Consider the following 22,605-nt stretch of genomic DNA (forward strand, 5'->3'; position numbering starts at 1 on the left):
AATCTATTTTGATGTTGATTTCAGTTTAGTATTTGTAAAGGACGTTTGCTCCGGTTAAGCAAACGATGTCAATATGAAAGGTCAATACTTTTTATACTAAATCATACTGGATAGGTCACTTGCAGTCTTTTCAACACATGCAGTAATATGTTTCAATATAGTTCGATATTTATTTTGTGTCACCATATAATTGTTAAGTTTTCACTATAATTATATTATTCATAAAAAACTGACGTAAAATGTTTGTGTTGCATTCCACACTTTGTTTTTGTTGGGTTAAACGTCACACCAACATAATTCTTGGTTATGTGCGAGTTTCCTGCAGTTTGGTGGTGGAGGAAGACCCCAGTTACCCCTCCGGCATCATTTAATCTCGGGCAGGCAACTGGGTAGAACCTTCGACCTTCTGTAAGCCAGCCGGATGGCTTCCCCACATGAAGAATTACATTCCCCAAGCGAGGTTCGAACCCATATCGGCTAGGGGCAGGTGGTTTGAAGTCAATGACCTTAACCACCCTTAGCCACGGAGGCCCTTTACATTTTCTGAATTAAGTGTATCAGATTAAATTGTGTTTCCTTCCTTTGCTTTACTACTTATATTTTTGCTACGCTCGTGTACCATGCCATTAGCAACGTTCTTTAAGTACATCTTTTATCTAAACATAGTTCTTCCTGTATGAGTCATGCATTCATCTAGTCTTCTGAAAGTGGTATAATTGTTTTATTACAATATAAAGTTGTCTGCAAGTCGTCTGAAAGAACCAATTCTTTAACAATTTTACACATATATATATATATCAATCTGACTAAAGTATTTGATCTTCAAAAGAAGATCTGAAGACCCATTCACATTCATCTGTCTGTATATTTGGATTTCCGAAATTGCTATTTTTATTTTCGCAAATCTATTTTTATTTGAACCAACAAGATGACTCGTTCCAACAAGCATTTGGCTGAACCATCAAAATAGCGTCGAATGTCAAAGGGTGAGAAAAATGTGCAGTCAGCCCGGGGATCGAACCCGGGACCCCTCGCATTCAGGGCGAGTACCCTACCGACTGAGCTAACCGGCTGTCTGACACCTTACCTGACCAAGTCAGTACCGTGACATATGATTTCTCTCAAAGCACGAGGGCGTAGTCGCGATGTGGTCGTCATAAGAATTGTAAATATGAAAAACCCAGGCTAAATATAGATTTTTTTAAACTTCTAATTTCACATACAAAATGTTGTAAGCAAGGCTCTGATTGGCTAGCGGAAGGGAAGTCAGAACGGGGCTATCAATATCACGTCTTCAGATCCTAAGCGTAGCGTAATTGGAGACGTACTTTAGTCAGATTGATATATATATTTGCTCTAAAACACACGACCAGGAAAATGGCATTACAAGAAGTAGCAGTCGCATAATAGTTCAGTTTCAGGTTTTGGGTTTTGGTTGTTTGGGGAGTGGGTGTGTTTTCTTTCCTTTTTATGCCCTGTAGAGCATTTGTCTTACATTTATTGCATTTTTTCTGAAATGACATGACAGATCATTGCTTGGTATTTATGTACCATTTCCTTTATGAAATAATTGCATTGCAGAACGGAAACTTAGTTCACACTTCTCCATTGCAATTTGGGGTATAATGTTGAGCTGAGTTCTTGATTATCCCTTCTCTTTTGAATTTTGCAGTGGACCATATTGTAAATTGGTTCTGCCAAATATGTCAGCCACTATAAATAAAGTCGTTACTTACTGACTAGCAACCACTACAGATATTCGCTATAAAGGTAAGTTATAGAGATTAAGAAGGATCATGTTGTGTTTTGTAGTTATTGGAAGTTTCTCAGTTTTCTGCAACGTAACATTCTCTTGAATTTTAATCTACATCTGCGATAACCTTTTCAATATCGGCCTGACTTTCAAAAATGTTCGGTTTAGTCTGAACAATGACTTTCATATTAAAATTAACTAATAGTTATGCATTTTTTTCTATCATACATACTTTAGATCGTCTTGAAATAACAATTCTAATATTAGTTCTAAATACATTTGCGACAATTCTTATAGTTAAATCAGCCATTCAACACACTTGGACCAAGAAGAAGAAATAGTTAGCTAAATGTACAGCAAATAACTGATCGATTTCAAAACAATATATTTTTGATATCCAAACGTATCCGTTAATTGTAAAAATTTCTTAGAAATTTTATTTTCTGACTAATGCTAGTACTTAACCTTTAGCCTGCTGCCGGCAAGTGATTCTGCCTTTTGCGACCAATGCAGACCAAGACCAAGATCAACCTGCACATTCGTTATTCAGTCAGTAAATTTTTAGTGAATACCCCTTTGAATAATAAGTGGTACTGCCCAGATCGAATGATGGACCAGTCCATTTTAGAAAGGGTAAAGGCTAATACCATTTTGTTCTGATAACTGTATATAGTGCATGTCATCATTGCCAATTTGAAAGAAAACTGTCATTAGCGGTTTGCGGAGAGAGAGAGAATTTAATTTAAACGGAGTCTACAATTAATTTGCTTTAATTTGTTCTATGCTCTCTAGAATTCTTACTGAATTTATAATTTTGAAATTGGCATTAAGCGTGTGACCAGTATATAAAACGAAATAATTTACATAGATTAATTTTATTCTCTTAATGTTACAAGGGTACGTAGAAACGACTGCACAGAGATAGAATATTACATTTTTTTTTACTGTGAGGAAAATAAACTTGCTTCCAGACCAAATGACTGAACTAAATGCTGATATCCTCACGAGAGCATCAAATAAGCCGATGTTGTCAAATTATCATTTAAGTAAGTCAAGTGACATATCCTCTAATAGAGGCACTTTTAATCAAATCTGAATTCTATTTATAACAGACATTAAGGTCTATGATCGGGCTATTAAATATCATGTAATCTTGCCAAAAGGACCATAAAATTCACAGAACTGAAGTAAAAATAACATTAATTTTATAAATTGTCTATTGCTGAGACTATTAATGTCTGTCTTCTTGCACACATGATGAACATTTTCTGATTGTTTATAAATACACTTGACATTTTCACGAATTTTTCTGGGCTTAAATTGCTTTTTGAGAATATAATTTATTACAGGGGAACAATGATTACGACATATCAGACAATAACATCATACTTATTGTTTGCATTGAAAATACACGTTTTATTTCGAACGTCTAGACAATCCCAAATCGCACATTAAATATATTACTTTAACAGTTAATAATGCTTATTGGTCGGGTTAAATATGTGGGGAGCAACAGCAGAAAAAGAATTAAGTTGAACAAATGTGATAAAACTAGAACTGGTAAAGAAAGTCTCCGCTCACTTGGTATTTAATTTTGTATTAATGCATCTGTAAAATAACAGTGAATTGCATCATCGAAGTTACAGCTTAACAAGACTAATACCTCCGATTTAAAATCGTCATTTTTAGACTTACATGTAACAATTGTGAAGGAAAATATATGATAAAAGAGGATTTCAAATTTAAACCCCCATTTTCCTTTATATAGGTTATTGACCGTTCCAAGCGGTGCTTCTATTTTCAACGTTTTCCTGTCCGTCGCGTATGTTGTCCCGCTTGTTGTTGGCGCTTCTTTCCTCTTAGACCTCAACCCCCCCCCCCCCATCAATCGCTCCCTCCCATCCCTTCCCTTTGAATTTGAGCCCCCTTGCATTTACATCCCCTCTCCTTTTTCTATGAGTAAGTTATCGTGGCCACCATAATCGTGGCCACCGGCCGTCCTTAGCCGGTGCCCTACTGTTGTTTATGTTGCTTGTGCATGCGTGCGTGTCTTGGGCGGTGCCCTACAGTTTTGATTATCTTACTTGTGTGTTTGTTCATCCTTGCTCCACTTTCCTCTAAAACCCAGTCCTTTTATCTACCCCCCATACTCCCCCCCCCCCCCCCCCCCCCCCCCCACACACACACACCCTCTCCTCCTTTTTTCTGTATTTTGCATATAATTAAAATGTACTTGTTGTTGGATTTTAGAAGCAACCCTTCTACGATTATTTTTTTTTTCGTTACGACTTCTTTTTGTTGTGGCCCTACTTTGCGATGCATTGCTATGTTTGGGGTGCTCTGTACTTACAGGAAATCTACCCTTACTTTGTATCCTGTAAGATGAAACAAATAACGAAATTTCAGTGTTCTAAGCCGAGGGAAAACATCAGTTTGAGTTTTTATCAGAATTCTTTATTTTAAATTAGACCATTTTAATTTGCATTTGATTAACAAACTATTTAAAAATTGATAAATTAGTTTATTCATAAATGGAAATTCAATGCTAAATAGAATTAAATATCATACTCTTTGGTTTTTCAAGAATTACTCCTGTCTGTGTGAAATAATGGTATATAAAAGCAAACGACTGAAATACCTTTATAAGCTAGACATGACTATTGTTTGATAGTTATCGAAAGTCGCAAAAGTGACTTAATCTATTGTGCCCTACACCTTTAACGAACATGATATTTTATCCGTTTATTTATTGCAGTTTTAAAGTGTATCTTCAAGCCATTATATTTCTTATATTATATTTATAAGGTGTAAAATTTATAATCAAAATTAATTTAAATAAGCAGGATTCAATTAAACGCAGACCCTTATACTGACACCCAATAACAGTGTACGTATGAATGTGTACATCATGCAAACATACATGAAATACTAAGGTATGAAAGATACAGACAATAACGAGAAAAACAAGTAAATACGCACCATTGGACTTACGTCTTCGAACGGTCATTGGTTAAAAATCAGATGGGAGTTTAAACTGGTTAAGCGCGCATCAAAAGATAATAGGTAAGAGTAGATTTCTCGGAAACCTCATTCTTAACCCGAAAAACGTTTCAGAAATTATCCCGTCAGATGAGTGCTTTAAGCCAGCAAGTGGATGCCGTTGCTTAAATACGGTCTTTCATTGTTTCTTCTCTTCAAATTTACTATCCAAACACACTTATGATATTTCTCCTTAAAACCCCAGTCACACATACGGCGCGGATAGCTACGTTTAGCCATGGATAGAAACGTAGTAATCCATATCGATCCGTACCTGGGCCGTACCTCAAAATAGTAATCCGTATCAATCCGTACCAACACTTGGTCAAAACGTATTCAAGACTTATCCCAAACTTACAAGTTTCTCCAACTTTTGAACATGCACAAACGTTTGAGCGATCCATAGCCATTTGAGCGTGACTTTAGTCCAACTTAGTTGAAACTCATTAATCCGTAGTTAAACATACTAAAACGTAGTTATCCGTACTGAAACATACCTTGCCGTAGCTTAACGTAGTTATCCGAGGCTGTCCGTACTTAAGCATAGATCAACGTACTTCGCCGCAGACCCGTCCACGCGCTGTTGCCAGGCGCAGTAAAGCTTAGTTCAACGTAGTACGCCGTTCCTATCCGTACTTATTCGCGTCCTGTTTTTTTTTTTTTTTTTTTTTTTTGGTTTTTTGTGTTTTTTCCCCCCGTTTCTCAATATTTTTCCCGTACTAAGACGTACTGCTATGTACTTATCCGTGTCCGCCGCCAGAGACCAATCCCATCCGCACCTTTCAGTTGGTTAAAAAAATAGAATGTCTGTAATGGGTTACGAAATCAAAGAAATACACAAAATATGTGTCGTATTTAAAGAAAAAATGAATTTTTAGACAACTCATTTACAAATGTTTAATATCAGTTCCACACCTGGCATCTATGATGGAAAGGTTGAATATTGTATAATTTAGCATTTAAGCGATTTATATTACATTCATACAATGTGTATCGAAAATCAGAACTTTAAATTGGATTTGGATTCTATGAATAACAGTTACTGCAACAGTGCCTTCGACAATTAAACACAATTGAGCCGTGCCATGGGAAAACCAACATAGTGGGTTTGCGACCAGCATGGATCCAGACCAACCTGCGCATCCGCGCAGTCTGGTCAGGATCCATGCTGTTCGCTAACAGTTTCTCCAATTCCAATAGGCTTTAAAAGCGATCAGCATGGAGCATGACCAGACTGCGCGGATGCGCAGGCTGGTCTGGATCCATGCTGGTCGCAAACCCACTATGTTGGTTTTCTCATGGCACGGCTCAATTAAACTGAATACAGTGCATATACTATTAATCTGCTTTTAAATTTGAATAACCATGAACTTCTCTTGTCTTAGTTTTATCATTGTTATATCTTTCGTTTAAAGTATTTCTTATTTTTCTGTTTGTGATAGAATTATACATACAGACCGGATTATATTTACGATGGCTTTGATAATCGAGTTTATACGAATACAGTTTCATATCTTTTTCCTTAATATATAAATTAGCATAATATTCATATCAAATTACTATTTTACATACCGAATAATAATACTTAATAATTAATAATACTGACATAACTAACTTTTCTAACGTTCTATCTTTTGCAATTTTACATAAGCATAACATTCGTTTGACAATCCCTGATAAACTGCACATTTATGTAACAGTGTCAGGGTTGCATTTCAGATCAGCTTTGTCTTACATTGTAAATGTATTGAAATATCCTGTTACAGAAATTTGAACAAATTTTCTTATTTTACCTCAGTAACATTTATCTATCTAAAACAAAACTTGTATCATGCAAAATAAGTCACTAGCGACCATCGTCTATTACTATACCCTTAATGAAAGCAACAGTTTTCTTTGTTGCTGCAGCATCAGGCTTGAGCAACAGGCCTGCTTACTTTCTTTAAGACTACTTTTATCCCCTTGAATTTTAAATAAAAACACGAAAACCTAATCGTCACTACAGAACTACTATAGATACAAGACACCCAGACTTTATTGTTAGCCCTGGTTTCTATTTTTGCTCAATGTTTCCTTATTACATTTACATACAACCACTGTCTATAAATGTATATTGATAACATGGTCAATTGTAACTGGTTAGATATTTCACAGAAATATTGAGTAAACATCAGTTATCTAGTATATGACACTCCAATGCTGTTATGCCACGGTTTCTATAGAAAACCATTCGTGACAGAATTTATTGAATCACCCTTGTATATTGTAAGCATTTACATATTAATACATACTGATATGGGGTGATTTTGCCGTATATCTGAGTCACCAGGACCATATTTTAAATTTATAAATCCCACCCACAGATTCAGTAATACCCAGTGATATTCCTTTGAAATGTAGAAATATTTATATATATTCTTTCCTCATCCAAATCAAATTGATTTCCGTTATAAATCAAGAGTTTAGCCTTTTCTATAAACTTGAACTTATCGTGTCTATAGATGTAACACGAACCATATAAGAGACGATGAAATTCTAATTAGCCACCTGCTAGCAAATGTGTATGTCATTTCAATCTAGGGCTACGTATTAACCGCACGCGTGATGAGATCATTTGCTAGATGACGGCTCTATCAAGCTTGGTTTTCTCATGCCAAAGTAGCCACCACTGTAATACTAAAACTAGATGGAAGACTGTGGCACTGTCGTCAGTACCTTGTTACAGCTTGACATAACAGCGTTTTAAAACGCTCATAAAGTTATCTTTTCCCACCAAGAAGGAACAGTAGACATACAAGATTGCTCTGAATTTAAGGCAGAGTTTGAAATTATAAAAGCATAATTCTCTTACCCAATAAAATTGTTACTAAAACTGCGAAATTCAAGACTAGACAGAACCTTATATGTAAAAACCCAGAATAAAAGTACCACTACCTATCTCTAGTAGACCAACGACCCTGATTATGTATAAGACTACCATTAATAAGACTTAACACAGATTCCTTTCAATTATATAGCTTTATTTTATTCATCATCCGAGAGCAGATTTCCTAGCACGACGTATAGGCAAGAAGTGACACTTTTTAGTCAAGCCTCCAGTATTACCAATGCAAGACGTGTTACTTTTTCTGTTAAGCCTTTTTTTAGTCTTTAGTATTTCCTGAACTTCATCTAGATGAGGAACTTTTGACTGACGTAAACGAGTTTTCCTGATGTTAAGTAGAAATGCAGTCAAAGCCGTATACGTAATACAGATTAACAATGATAGATTATAGTGTTTGTGAAATGACATGTAAATGAATCATTGTGTTTTAACTTTATATCAGGCACCCGTATAATTCAAATATTCCCTTTTTCCCACACGTGGGTTTGAGAAGAACAATGTTTGGAAACTGATGTGTGCACGGGCTAGGAGACCCCATGTACGTTTCAATACCCACAGTAAAATTTTCAATATCAAAGTAAATGTTGAGATATCGTTCTTTTCTACATCAAAATAGAAGGGCGAAAGAGACTCTCCCATGTTCAATTTGTAATAAAGAATATCATTAAATCTAGTAAAACAATCAACTGTCGTGTCGAATCAGTGTTGATCTTAATCATCAGAAAAAAAATACTCTTAGTTATAATTTAACTTTCTTTTTGAAAATTTGGAGTATACTTTAAAAGAATTTTTGAACGACGCTACGTTGTTCATAATTTTCTGATTGACGTCAGAATATTGTTCATAGGAAAATAGACGCTTTTTTCTTTCCATAATTAAAACAGAGTGAATGTAAACACCCACTTTGTTAATATACTTAGAATCATTTCTACTTAAGCGGCAACTCGATGCTCAAAGTGAGAGTAATGTGAAATATAGGTCATTTAATCGGAGTAATACTGACATTATTCTTCATTGTCAAAGACAAAAATGACAATTATTCTTAATCTAATAGAACTTCAGTAAACATGTGTTTATAGCTGTAGTTAATGTTGCTAAAATAGTGTTCACAAATGTCTATATCTTCAAACAAATGAGGTTCGTGTTATTTTTTTATTGTATGTTATACATCCAGAAAACTTAACTATGTTTAAGAAAGTTCAAGTCACATTTTTCTATAGTTGCGCCGAAAACTAATAGTTATGAATTTGTTTTCTCGATTAACATTTTCTCGGAAAAAGGATATAAAATATTAGTTCTTATTCAATTCGCGACGATCTGTAGGAAAAACTAGTTAGCTGATTGTACAGAAAATTCAGTAAGTAAAAAATTCCGATCGATTTTAAAACAACAAGTTTTTAATATTTAAACATGTATCCTATACTGTAAAAATCTCTAAAAATATTTTCTGACTAACTAGCCCTAAATACCTGTATTGTAATTACTCAACTTGAAAATTATATAAAGTGCACGTCAGTATTACCATAGAAAACAGTCATTCGTTAGGGGAAGAATTTGATTTAAACCGAATCTACAATTAATTTGCTTAGTTTCGTTCTATGCACTATAGAATTCTTACTGAATTTATAAATTTAATATTGGCATTAAACGTGTGTCTTGTATATAAATCGAAAGAATTTACCCTGATTAATATTATCCGTATAATTCCCTTAATGGTACTAGCTGACGTAGAAACGACTGCATTTTAATCGTGGAGTAATTGAACTTGCTTCCAGAACAAAAGACTAAGGGAATGTTGATATCCTAACGAGAGAATCAAATTAAGCCGATATCATTTAAGTAGGTCAAGTGCCATATCCTCTAAAAGAGGCACTTTTCATATCAAGTTTGATTTCTGTCCGTAACAGATATAAAGGTCTATGATCGGGTTATTAAGTCATATATCATCTTACCATACAGATACACAAGATTGTAGTACAAATCACATAAATTTTATAAATTATCTTTAGCTGAGACTATTAATGTCTCTCCTCTTTCATACATGATGAACACTTTCTGTTGGTTTGTAGAAATAAACGTGACATTTTCACGATTTTTTCTGGGCTTAGATTGCTTTTTGGGAACATCATTTATTGCATGGGGAACAACATGATTGCGGTTTATCAGACAATTTCAGCAAACTTATTGTTTGTATTGAGAACACACGTTTTATTTCGAAAGTCTAGACAATCCCAAGTCGCACATGAAATATATTACCTTAACCGTTATATTATTATTACACTTATTAAATACGATGGTCTGCATGGATTTATAGGGTGAAACAGCAGAAATGCGTTTAGTGGAACAAATGTTATAAAACTAGAATCGGTCTAGAATGTCTCTCCGCACTTGGTGAATATATCTGAATAATAACAGTAAACTGCATCATTGAAGTAGATTTGATATGAGTTTAACATTGTTGCTTATGAGTCGAAACAGATGATGAAATGTCGCTGTCATAAAATGTTGCAAGCTGAGAGAAATATCAATCTCATCAATATATATCACAGAACTGAAATGGCACATTCGTTCATAACATGTACTACTTTCTGTCATGTTGTAAACATCTATTAGTTTAATCTGTCAAATTGGATGTTAATTCTAAAACAGTTATGTTTGCAGGTAAGCTAAATAAAATTGAATGTAAAATGTGTTTGGTTTAGCAAGATGTCTCCTGTTTGTGTGCCTTTACAATCTATTCATGAAAACATTGATAAATGACGACAGTCTCCAAAAAAACGCCTTGATGTGAGCATAATTATGTGATGAACATCTTTGCAACATAACTGTTTATCTATATATACAATTTTGACATATATGTTAAAGCCATGTCACTTGTCCAGTTGGTCTGTTAAAGCATCAATTTAAATTCAAAAACGTCAAACGAGTGTTCGTGCCTTTGACAGGCTTTATTCCTAAAAATTTTATAACGGAAAATTTGTAATCAAAATTAATGGACGTAAATAAGCAAGATTCAATTAACCAAAGTAGAGACAAACGTTTCAAAAACGCAGACCCTTATACTGAAACACAGTAGAAGTGTTGGTATGAATGTATACATCAAGCAAATATACATATTAAAATATTTATAGGACGGAAAGAAAGATAAGGACAATAAAGATCAAAACAAATATTCACAATTATCTGACGCCTTGGAACGGTCAGTGGCTAAACACTAGAAGGACGTTCAAACTGGTTAAGGGTGCAACAAACCTCACTCTTTATCAGAAACACACCAGATGAATGCTTTTCATATGTAATATGAAGCCAACAAGTGGACGCCGTTACTTATATATGACCTTTGTTTTTTCTGTACAAATTTACTTTCCAACCACAATTATGACACCATTTCTTCTTAAAGGTTAAGATTTGACAGGTATGTTTATTACCTAAATGTATTGATTCTGTCCTCCGCGTCAGCCAATGCAGTTTAGACTTTATTCGGCATCATATCTCATCTTATTTTAGAATATTTGATAAGCAACTTACAAAAATAAAAATGTCTGCATCAAGCATATATTAAAATGGCTAAACAATCTATCATATTATACATTATTTTTTTTTAAGTTTCAGTGGTACAAGTGACCGAGTATTGCAGTGGCAATACAGAAGTCCCCTACCGGTGGAAAACTTTGTTAGCGTTTGACCCATGTGGTTGTTGGCAACAGTGTTAGGACTGAAAATGTTTCAAGGCATTTAGGAGCTTAGAAACAAAAACTACTTTTACTTAAATTTCAATAGTGACCTTGACCTACAAGCATAGATCATGTACGCCACACATTGTCTAATCATGAGGAACATTTCTGTAAAGAACTAAAAAATTCTTCAATGCATATAAAAGTTATGGAGTGGAACCTAATTTTTACTTGACCTTGGACAGTCAACTTGACCTTTACCCGACAAGCATAGATCATGTGTTGTCACATTGTCTCATCATGCGGAATGTTTGTGTGTAGCGCTAAGAATATACATCAATGCATATAAAAGTTATGGAGCCGAAACAATTTTACTTGATCTTCAATAGTGACCTTTACCTATGACTTACAAGCATAAGTTATGTACGTGCATAATCTACATATTACCCTCTTTTCAAATACAAAGTTTTTTAATCTAGCTTGAATACTTTTTGAGTCATTGCAGGACCCAGATTTGCAGACGGACGGACAAACAAGGGACGGAGGGCATTCCTATAGTCCCCTCCAGTATATATTCCACCGGTAGGGGACTAATAATGCGTTTCGATATTTGTATATGAAGTAGGCTTCAAATTGGGTAAACCCAAAATATAAGATATGTATTTGATTATGAAAATCGTCTTTTAAATATTATTAAACATACACTTCTCTGTTTTTGGTATTACTCATGTTATATAGCGCTCTCATTTAACAATAATCATGTTTCTTTTTAACAAATCAAAAGAAAATATGTTGATCAATTATTGAATACTGAAAACGGTTTATTTACAAATTTTAAGTATATAAAGTGTCACTGGAAAAGTAAGATCTGATAGGAAATTGCTTGTTTTCCAAACAAATGAGGGCATTATGTCTATTGGTGTTTGAAATGTTAAGAAAATGTAAAAATATGGAAATTTGTTCTAGTTTAAAGTAATATTATTTTTCAGTTTGTGACAGAAATATACATACAGACGCGATTATATTTTAAATTCCATTATTGATGGCTTTGACAATTGGGTTTATATGAACACATTTTGAGATGTTCATTCCGTATAACATTAATGCATAATATTCATATAAAGTTTCCATTTGTCATATCGTACTGACATTAATAACTTTCTAACGCTCTGTTTCTTACAATTTTTACATCAGCATAATTTTCGCTTTTACAATCCCTGAAAAACTGTATCTTTAGGAAATTTAGTGTATGGGGTGCATTTCAGTTCAGCTTTGTCTTGCAGTGCATCTAATTATCGTATTACAGAATTTGAATAATCATCTGATTTTTCCTCAGTACGAACCATTTATTTATCAAAAAATACTGGTAAATGTAAATGAACTTAGTCGCTAATATCCGACCTGGGCACAGCTTTGCCCAAGCAACACGGGCGTTTAAACATCTCGTTGGTCATGAATTACAGACTTGAGCACAGCAGGGGCAAGCAACACACGCGTTTCGACATCTAATCGATAACCAATGTCCGACCTGCGCACGGGAAGGGGAAAGATACATACGTGATTCCACAAGAAAGTGATCACTAGTGTCAGACTTTAACACAGCACGGGCAAGCAAAATACAATTCAACTTCACACCGGTCACTAATGTCTGACCTGAGCATACATGGAGTAAACAACACACATGTTTCCATCTCCAATTGTTCACAGATGACTAATGTCTGACCTGAGCACAGGGCGGCAATTAAAACAAGCGTTCAAACTCCCATTGCTCACTAATGTCCTACCTTAGCACAGCATGGCGCTAGCAAAACACGCGTTTCAGACCGAAGTACAGATTCATTGATTTCATTGCAGATATACTCGGCTTGATATATCAATACATCTTCTTGTTGTTTGAATGTTGTGTAGAAAAGTGACATCTATACATCAGTCCGTATACAATTCAAACCACTTAACAATCATTAAAAGGTACTGGAAATATGTACAAAAATAAACAGCCATTCAAGATGTGTATATTTACGACTGTTGTGCAGATTTAAAATTGAATCGTGCAATCCAATGATGTTACATTTTCTGGTCTTTCGGAATAAGGAGACTACATGATAGAATTCCGCTTAAGTCTGCACAGTGAAAGTTTGCATGAATAAACTTTGGGATAAATGAGCTATGGCTGGAGAGGATTCGTTCTTAGATATCTATAAAGAGTGACGAAAGTGCAAAACATGTAACTATTGATCAGCTTTATTTAAGGATATGTTTAAAACAGTTATGTTTTTTCTATTACATTAATTATCATTCATAAACACTATAATTGTGTATTTGATTATTTTGCTAACATTTGGTGGTTAATGAGATCAAGATTATGTTTTCATTAGTCTAGAAATAGAGACATATTGATATATAAATTCATATATTTGAAAAAGAGACATGTTGATATATATATATATATATATATATATATATATATATATATATATATATATATATATATATATATATATATATATATATTTAGGACGTTATTGCTCAAACAGTTTAACCGCAGACATTTGAAAAGTGCATTGTTCACCACAAGCCCGCCATGTGTGTAGTGCAACGTAATGCGTTTCTTCTTTTTCGAAAATATGTCACGTGATGAATGTTGGTTCTCGAAAAGCTTTGACAGGTTTTATGTTATTATCTCGATCAGACTCTAACTTAACGTATATTCTTTTTCAATGAGAAATCTTGCGTACAAAGGAAACTGCTAGCATAATAAAGAGATAAGGGAAAACACAATAATTTTGGTCTTTTGGATTAACCCTTACCCTGCTTAGTTTCTATAATGGACACGTCCATCTTTCAATTTGGACAGCACCATTAACTGGTAAAAGGGGTTCTTATCAAAAAGAAACTGACTGAATGGCGAACAATGTAGACAATGCATGCTGATTATGGTCTACACTGGTCGCAAACTTAAGGCAAAACAACTTGCAGCCAACATGCTAAAGGTTAACAAACAATATGTAGATAATTCATTTTAATTTACTTGACACAGTGTCATTCATCAACAAATAAGCTAATGTAAGATGACATTATTCTAATTTCTTTACAAATAATTTAGTTTGCATGATGTAAAGAGGGTCGCACTTTTAATCCTTAATTCGGATAGTTGTCCGTTTATCGCTCACACTGGACCTCACGAAAATATATACAGATATGCAAAGACAAATTAAAGGTACAAACTACAGGGCGCCGCATTGGAACATATAAATATCTATATCACTGTGGTTCCTACTGAAAATAATAAAATTATTCAGTACAAGTGTCCTTAATAAATTTAATTCAGACTGACACAATAATACACTATTTCTTCAAACTTGCCACATAAAACTTGATCTTTTTCAAAAACACGGCAAGCTTCCTAATGTTATTAATGGAACTTAATGTGACCAAATTCTTTGCAGCGTATTGTCATTTCTCGTAATTTGTTGTAGTGTTCATTTCAGGGAGTATCTGCTGAATTGCAAATTTTTTTCCTCAAAGCTGTTTGTACTTGCAATTAAAATGAATTTAAAAGTATTTTCCGTCACATTTAGCCAGGAATAGATGATTTTCGCTACATGTACTTTTGTCTTGTGTAAAATGCTGCATCTCATGTCAATGTCGTACAAACACTGCTTATAAGTTTCGTTTGGAGGAGGCTGCGTGCTTAGAACGTTGCCAGGAGTGCCTCCGTGGCCGAGGGGTTACGATCGCCGACTTAGAATCACTTGCCCTCACTGCTGAGGCTCGAAATTTCGCCTGGGGTGTAGCATTATTTCAAATACTTCCAAATGGTCTTTTTATAGATTTTATTTCTAGGAAAAGGAAACCATCAAGCTGGCTTGCGGAAGGTCAACGGGTCTACCTGAAATAATGCACGGAGGGGCATCTTGAGTCTTTCTTCACCATGAAAACCCAGAATTTCGCATTAGGACCTATAATTGTGCCCGTGTGATGTTAAACCAAACAGTAAAGAACAAGTCAACTCCTACTGGATATTTGTCCTTGTGTTTTACAATTATATATCTTTAACCTGTTAACTAACTAATATCAGCAAGTGTTACTTTTTCCTAGTTCCTGCGTTGTCGACACATATCAGGTATGAACATATATTCTGACGGTTATTTAATTTCCAGTTTACTGACAGACAGTTTTCGAGAACCAGATAAGTGATTGGCATAGGTTAATTAACTATGTCATACTAGCGTGTAAAAAGTATTTCTTAAATATTTGCCTATTAAGCGGATGACAGTAGAATGAATGATAGAAAGATTTATGTATAGGGCAGCACAATTCTTAAGATGTAAGTAAATGGCTTCCTATATATGAAACTAAACTAAGTAAACATTTGTGTAAAAATTTCATTACTGAACATAATTTTATACTAGCGCCAGATGAATTCTAACTTTACGATGCTGCACCCAACATGGAAAAATTTCGGTAGTAAAAACTAAATATATACGTAATATATGTCCTGTGAATTACGGATGTAAACCATCTATTGTCGTTCTCCCTTTGTTTCACTAAAAGTCGAAATGAAAAGTTTAATCAAGAGTAGTTGTAGTAGACATTTCGTTTCCATTAAATCTAAACGGTGATCTTTTGAAAACATAGAATGCATCCAAGCAAAATACAGTTATTCCAACATGACAAATCAGGGTTTTTGCGGAGAGTTCTCCGTATTTCTTGTGTGGATAGTTTGTCTAGTTTCCTTATATTCAAGCAAATAAACGTACATTCGATAACAATGGTATAGGACCATTATGTTTACTTTAATACAAAACAGATATGAATGCAAACATGTAAAACCCAGCCATAGGTGTAAACGTATACTTAAGTTAAATATATATTTGAGCCGTGCCATGAGAAAACCAACATAGTGGGTGTGCGACCAGCATGGATCCAGACCAGCCTGCGCATCCGCGCAGTCTGGTCAGGATCCATGCTGTTCGCTAACAGTTTCTTCAATTCCAATAGGCTTTAAAAGCGAACAGCATGGAGCCTGACCAGACTGCGCGGATGCGCAGGCTGGTCTGGATCCATGCTGGTCGCAAACCCACTATGTTGATTTTCTCATGGCACTGCTCATTTATAGAGTATTTCTTAAGTTACAGCGTACCATTAATTAGGAAAGCGTAATTATTGATTATCGTAAATAGGTCATTCATCGAGTCGTCAATCATCTGATCAAGCTGGAAATGTTAGGTTAATTAGAAACACCCATGAGTGCGGGCATTACTTTTAAACAGATAAAACTTGGCGTTTGTTCACTGAATTGAAAACAAAAATCTCTATCAAAACTGTTCAGGGCTTCCAAATGAAAGTTGTCTGAAACTAAAAGGATAGCACGTGGAGAAAAAATCAGTTCAATATTTCTTTCATGGAGAATAGTTACAATTTATAACAACCAAAATGCAAAGCAAAAACAATATATTCGAAAGCTGTCCTTGATTCAATACTTTTAAGATTTTTTCCAAAACATGACAAAGAATAAGAAAAAAACATTCTCAAGACCAGCCTGTACAGTACAAATCTAGGATGGAATATTAATCGAGCGTTTCTGCATAAAATTGCATGTAATTAATTAATGTTTAAACGAACGACCGGTAAAGTGAACGTATTGACAATGCAATTAGTGTGTAAGAGAGTTTAATTGCACATGGAATGTTCCGTTGCTGAAGTTTATTTGGTTCACAATAGCAGTTCTATTTAAATTATATATATTATAAATATATAGAACACATTTGAACAGTAAATGAGCCGTGCCATGGGAAAACCAACATAGTGGGTTTGCGACCAGCATGGATCCAGACCAGCCTGCGCATCCGCGCAGTCTGGTCAGGCTCCATGCTGTTCGCCTTAAAGCCCATTGGAATTGGAGAAACTGTTAGCGAACAGCATGGATCCTGACCAGACTGCGCGGATGCGCAGGCTGGTCTGGATTCATGCTGGTCGCATACCCACTATGTTGGTTTTCCCATGGCACGGCTCAAATATTGTCGTTGTAGTTCTGTCCTCGTGTGTTTTATATGCAAGAAAACACTTAACATAATAATTAGATATTATTACAAAGGATTCACCAATCGTATATTGTACACAAACTGAAAGAAACTTAGCCAGAAATGATAACTGTTCGATGACAGGACCCATTCAAGCCACAATTCGTACTGTAGATTTTAACTTTTTAATTATAGCAGCTTGAATACCAGTATGTCTTCACTCTGATTAGTTAATTAGAAAGATTCGGTTGATTTCCGACGGAGTGAAATGTTAAAATTACATGCTGTCATTCTAACCTAAGCCGTGTTACAAAGTCAACTTACGATAATTATAAAACTAGTTGATTTTACGAAAATATAACTTTATACATCGTAGCTGCTGTAATTCAATCTTACAGAATGTATATAACTTACTGTCATTATGACTGAACATTATCTTTAAATTTATTGTCACTGAAAGGCCAATATCTCGTGACCCGCTTTCCTTGAAAAGTTTTTTTTTTTAAATAGACTACTTGACATTTGAATTATTTTTCCATATAATATTCACATTGTTGTGCCCAGCTGTCGTAATTTGACAGTATTATTTTCCCGATGGAAGTGATGTTATATATATGCAATTTCTTGATGATTGAATTTTCACAAATCTTTATACATTTCGTTCTCCAGCAGAAAGCCACGTGTCGTAAAGATCAGTAATTATATTTTGTATTTGTATGATTCTGACTCTTGAAACACAGATGTCTGCGTGCGGATTAACGTAAATACCGTTAGAAAGACAACACTATGATATAAAAGACCATAATGAGATTTCGTTCAAGGTTTCCTACCTTTTTTATCATAACATATTAATTCCAATATTTAATAACATATTTTATGTATATGTCGAAGGACTTAAAATGCTTAGGACTAATAAAAGATATGGGGCCTCCGTGGCCAATTGGTTAAGGTCGCTGAATTCAAATCACTTGACTCTCTCCGATGTGGGTTCGATTCTCACCCGAGGCGTTGAATTCTTCATGTGTGGCAGCCATCCAGATGGCTTACGGATGGTTGGTGGTTCTACCCAGGTGCCCGCTCGTGATGAAATAATGCACGGAGGGGCATCTGGGTTTTTTTTTTCAATCATCAAAGCTGGGAAGTCGCCATATGACCTATAATTGTGTCGGTGCGATGTTAAACCCAACAAAAACCAAAAAAAGGGATCAATTTTTAAAGATATGTTACTTTTGTTTATTAAAAAACTCAATCAAGTACCACAACTGATACTGATACTTTTACTACTTATCCATTATTCTTCAGTCAAGAATAATTTTGTTTTAATTCTACAAAACAATGTTAAAGCTGCATCAAGACTGGATACAACTAGATGAAAGTAATTCGGCACGCAGATTTAATTATCATTCGAAATGATATAAGAATTCCGGCATCCTGATTTCCCTTGTTCGATATTTATCCATTTTTCTTTTTCATTTTAAAACAATTGTAGCTTTAATACTTATGTTACTTGCGCATCTACGATACACAAAAGGGAGGTAATGATATTTTTACAAACTTGGATTTTCATGAATCTCTGTTAAAAATATATGCAAATCATAGGCATGTGTAATAATTCTTTTTTATTTCTATATCAAAATCAGAAATACATTAAGTGAATGTTTTACATTGATACGTCATTTTAAATGATCAGAATTAAGGTAGCGATAACAAAGTTGTATGCTAACCAATAACAACTACAAGTCTAATATAAAGTTATCTGTATATCATAAGTCTTGTTGTTTGCTAAATAAATCTCCAACATATTGTAAGAAAATAATAAAAAAGAAAAATAAAGAGAGCTTTTTAACTGAATCATGTTTTGAAATTTGAATAGACTTAGGAGTTATTTCCTTGGAACTAAACGTAGGGACTGAATATAGACTATATTGTTGAAAAGCTCTCTCACTGCTGTAGGTTAGAAGTTCAGAAGTTATAAATAATGCTCAGAGGGACACCTACGGTTGTCTCCAACATGAAAAGTTGAAAAGTCGGCATATGTTTTATGAGTGAGTCGGTCTGACGTCAACAGTAACAAAACTCTTTGTGTGCTGTATGATATATACCTGTTCATATAATTACAGCAGTGGGTTAGTCTTTACTATATTTCGCGTATTTTAAGTGTTCATAATACCAGATAACGTAGTAGGGGTCACAGCCAAAAGTATACAACAGAAAGTATACAAGGATATAGTTTGCTCAGAAAAGTCTCTGTATTGATCCATTGCAGCAATTTTATGCTGGATTATTTAACTTCACACAAACAAATCAAGCAAATTAAACAGTTACGTGTTCGTAATAATTTGTTCACCTTTTCCTAGTCAGCCTTCTTTTTGTCTTTTTATAATTCAATGTTCTGTTTAAGCACTGCTGCATTGATGCGTCGTTTCAGACAATGTTTTCCATTTTTGAAAGAATATTTGGTTTATCGTCACTTTCGTTTGTTACACGTGAAAACGTTTGTGTTCTTATACTTTTATTTTCTTTTAAATCTACGTTGACTAATTAAGTAAAATATTTCATTGACGTTAAGACTATCTGAAGTGCACGCATCGATTTGAACATTTAAAACAACTTTAGATGTTATATGTATACATTTCGTGTTTGAATATGTTCTTTTTGCGACACAATAACGCCGAGTTCACATTCATTTTACATTTGTGAAGAAAGCGTCGCTTCTGTGCTTAATTGCGCACAAATATAGAAATATTCAGTCCCCTTAGTGCATCTAGAGACAACTAATGCAGTTTACTCGGTGATTCTGACATTTTAAATTCAATTGTTCTAATTCCCTGCTAAGACAATGGTGTAGTTTAATGCATAACGTATGAGTGATGCGTAACCTTACCAACATTCAGAATAAATTCTATAAGAAGATTCTTCAGAAGGAAAGAATCCAACCAAGCAAAATAACAGCATGCGCGATTTGATTGTGTTTGTTTCTGAGAGGTTATGATACATCATGTAGCAATGGCTCATATAGAACTTTATTATGCATAGTAATTTAGGCTCCGCGATTACATAGGGCCAAAACATATAACACTACTGAGTCAAAGTATTGGGAATCTAATTATGACCGCTATACGAGTGGTATGTCTCGACAACTATTCAAATAAGATATTTGTGTTTTGCTTACCATAAAAAATGCAAAAATGAATACAAACCAAACAAAAAATATCTCAAAAACTGTCTTTGGGAAATGTAGGCCAATATTTTTGAGTTTAGAGTCTTATTAGATACCCTACATCTATGCAATACCCAGAGAATTCAAGTCGACAGCCATTTATATTATGGCAGTCAAGTCATAAGGCATCGATAACTTCGTTAAGTTAGTCAGTGTTTCATGAATGTTAGCAACAAAATGCTAATAATTTGGAAGAATGGCTTCCGAAATGCGGCATGATGTGTTTTACGCTTGACGTAATATGTATGTCATTAGAGAGAACATTTGTGTGTGAAGTACACACTGAGTGAGCACCAAATTTCAAATAAGGAACTGTTTTCATATCATGTCAGAAAAAAAATGAGATATCAAAATATGTGTAATCCTTTACGCACTGAATCTTAAAGCGTTATGGACATGCACCGTATTATATTTCAACACATATGCTGTTTTAGAAAAACATAAGCAAATGCCCCAGCCGAAAGTAAGATGCACAACAATCTAAAACGCTTTATTAGACATTCCACGGCAACAACATTCAGAGTGAAATGAAGGCGGTATTATATCAAAACTATTTTTACAAGTACATTAGATTGCATTATTGTTGACAAGTTTAAAAGTGAAAAGCTCATAAAGCATTTTCAGCTACCTGAAGTTTCATATTTTATCTATTAAATAATTCCAATAACGAACTAACCCTCTTTAAAGCCAATACAAAGACTTGATAAATCTTTCACAAAATCAATTTGTCAAGGGAAAAATGATTGTCAGATAGACAGACATACCGTGGTTGCTGCACAACATCCCTAAGACAACGAGTCATTTGAGAATAAAAGTGTGATACGTAACATGTTCATAAACAGAGATAGACGACAACATAACTCTATGTTGGCCATGTTGGCTAATATTGATGTTAGAGAAATACTTTCGAGAAGGTAATTTTATTCCCTTACGTATGTAACAAAACACCATCTTGTAACAGTAATTTATTAGGACACGCAATGAATGTATTCAATCTTATCCTGCTCAGATTATGTTGTTGTATTTTTGTTGTTGTTGTGTTGTTGTTGTTGTTTTTGTTATTGTTGCTATTGTTTGATTTTATTCATAAACTATATTTAATGTACAAATATTTCGTCTTATCTCATTCAACTTTTTCCGGTTTGTAATATATCTTATTATACCAGATTTACGTACTTTAAATGTTGGCCTTGCATGCATGATTGTCATCCGTCAATCCTGAAGTATATTCAGCAGTCTCTCCTACAAAATTTATAGCTACCTTGTGTTTGTCCAGAAGTTTCGGATCTTTTATTTTTATAATTCGTTCGCCCACAGAATACCCATGATATAAAATGCCATACTGATGTGCTGACATTAACTATATAACTGTCTCTTTTGGACAGTTACTCAATATAACAAGTCTACAATTTTTAAACAAAAACATATCATCGACAGTGTTTGCAATATAATATTGGCTTAATGTCATTTTACAATTTGATGACACCGAATTTCGCCCCTTGAATGACTGTTCTATAATTCAGTGAGGTGAAAACGAAGAAATCCAATGCAGACAATATATATAATTTAATATTACGCAGATTTACGAGATATTTTATGCTTCAGTTTCTAGCTTCAATATTGATAAATTGAAAACTGGAAAAGAGTATAAACCTCTATAAAACACTGTGGTATTATTCATATGAAAATGACTCCAATGTTTCTTAGTCATCGCCAACGTTGGTGACTCTAATGTTCTAAGTCATTGCTCACGTTTGTGACTTTTGGTTTCTAAGTCTCCGCTCATGTTGTTGATTCTAAGGTTTTAAGTTATCACCCAGGTTTGTGGCTGCTGGGTTCTAAGTAACTGTAACATTGGTGACTCTTGGGTTCTAAATCATTGCCCGTGTTGATGCCTCAAAAGTTATAAATCATCGTCTAGTTTGGTGAGTTTTGTTCTAAGTCATCGCCCATATTGATGTCTCTTACGCTCTTACATGTAATTATCGCCCACGCTGTTGACTTTTTAGGTC

At 34.4% G+C, this 22,605-nt stretch overlaps 1 non-coding gene across 1 annotated transcript; it reads right to left on the reverse strand.

The window, feature by feature from the left end:
- Window positions 1-1,000: 1,000 nt before the first annotated feature.
- Window positions 1,001-1,073, reverse strand: Trnas-uga (transfer RNA serine (anticodon UGA)). The gene has a single exon. It is a non-coding gene; the product is annotated as a tRNA-Ser (tRNA).
- Between the last annotated feature and the right edge of the window lie 21,532 nt (window positions 1,074-22,605).

The sequence above is a fragment of the Mercenaria mercenaria genome, chromosome 8, assembly GCF_021730395.1.
Source record: "Mercenaria mercenaria strain notata chromosome 8, MADL_Memer_1, whole genome shotgun sequence".
Lineage (NCBI taxonomy): Eukaryota > Metazoa > Mollusca > Bivalvia > Venerida > Veneridae > Mercenaria > Mercenaria mercenaria.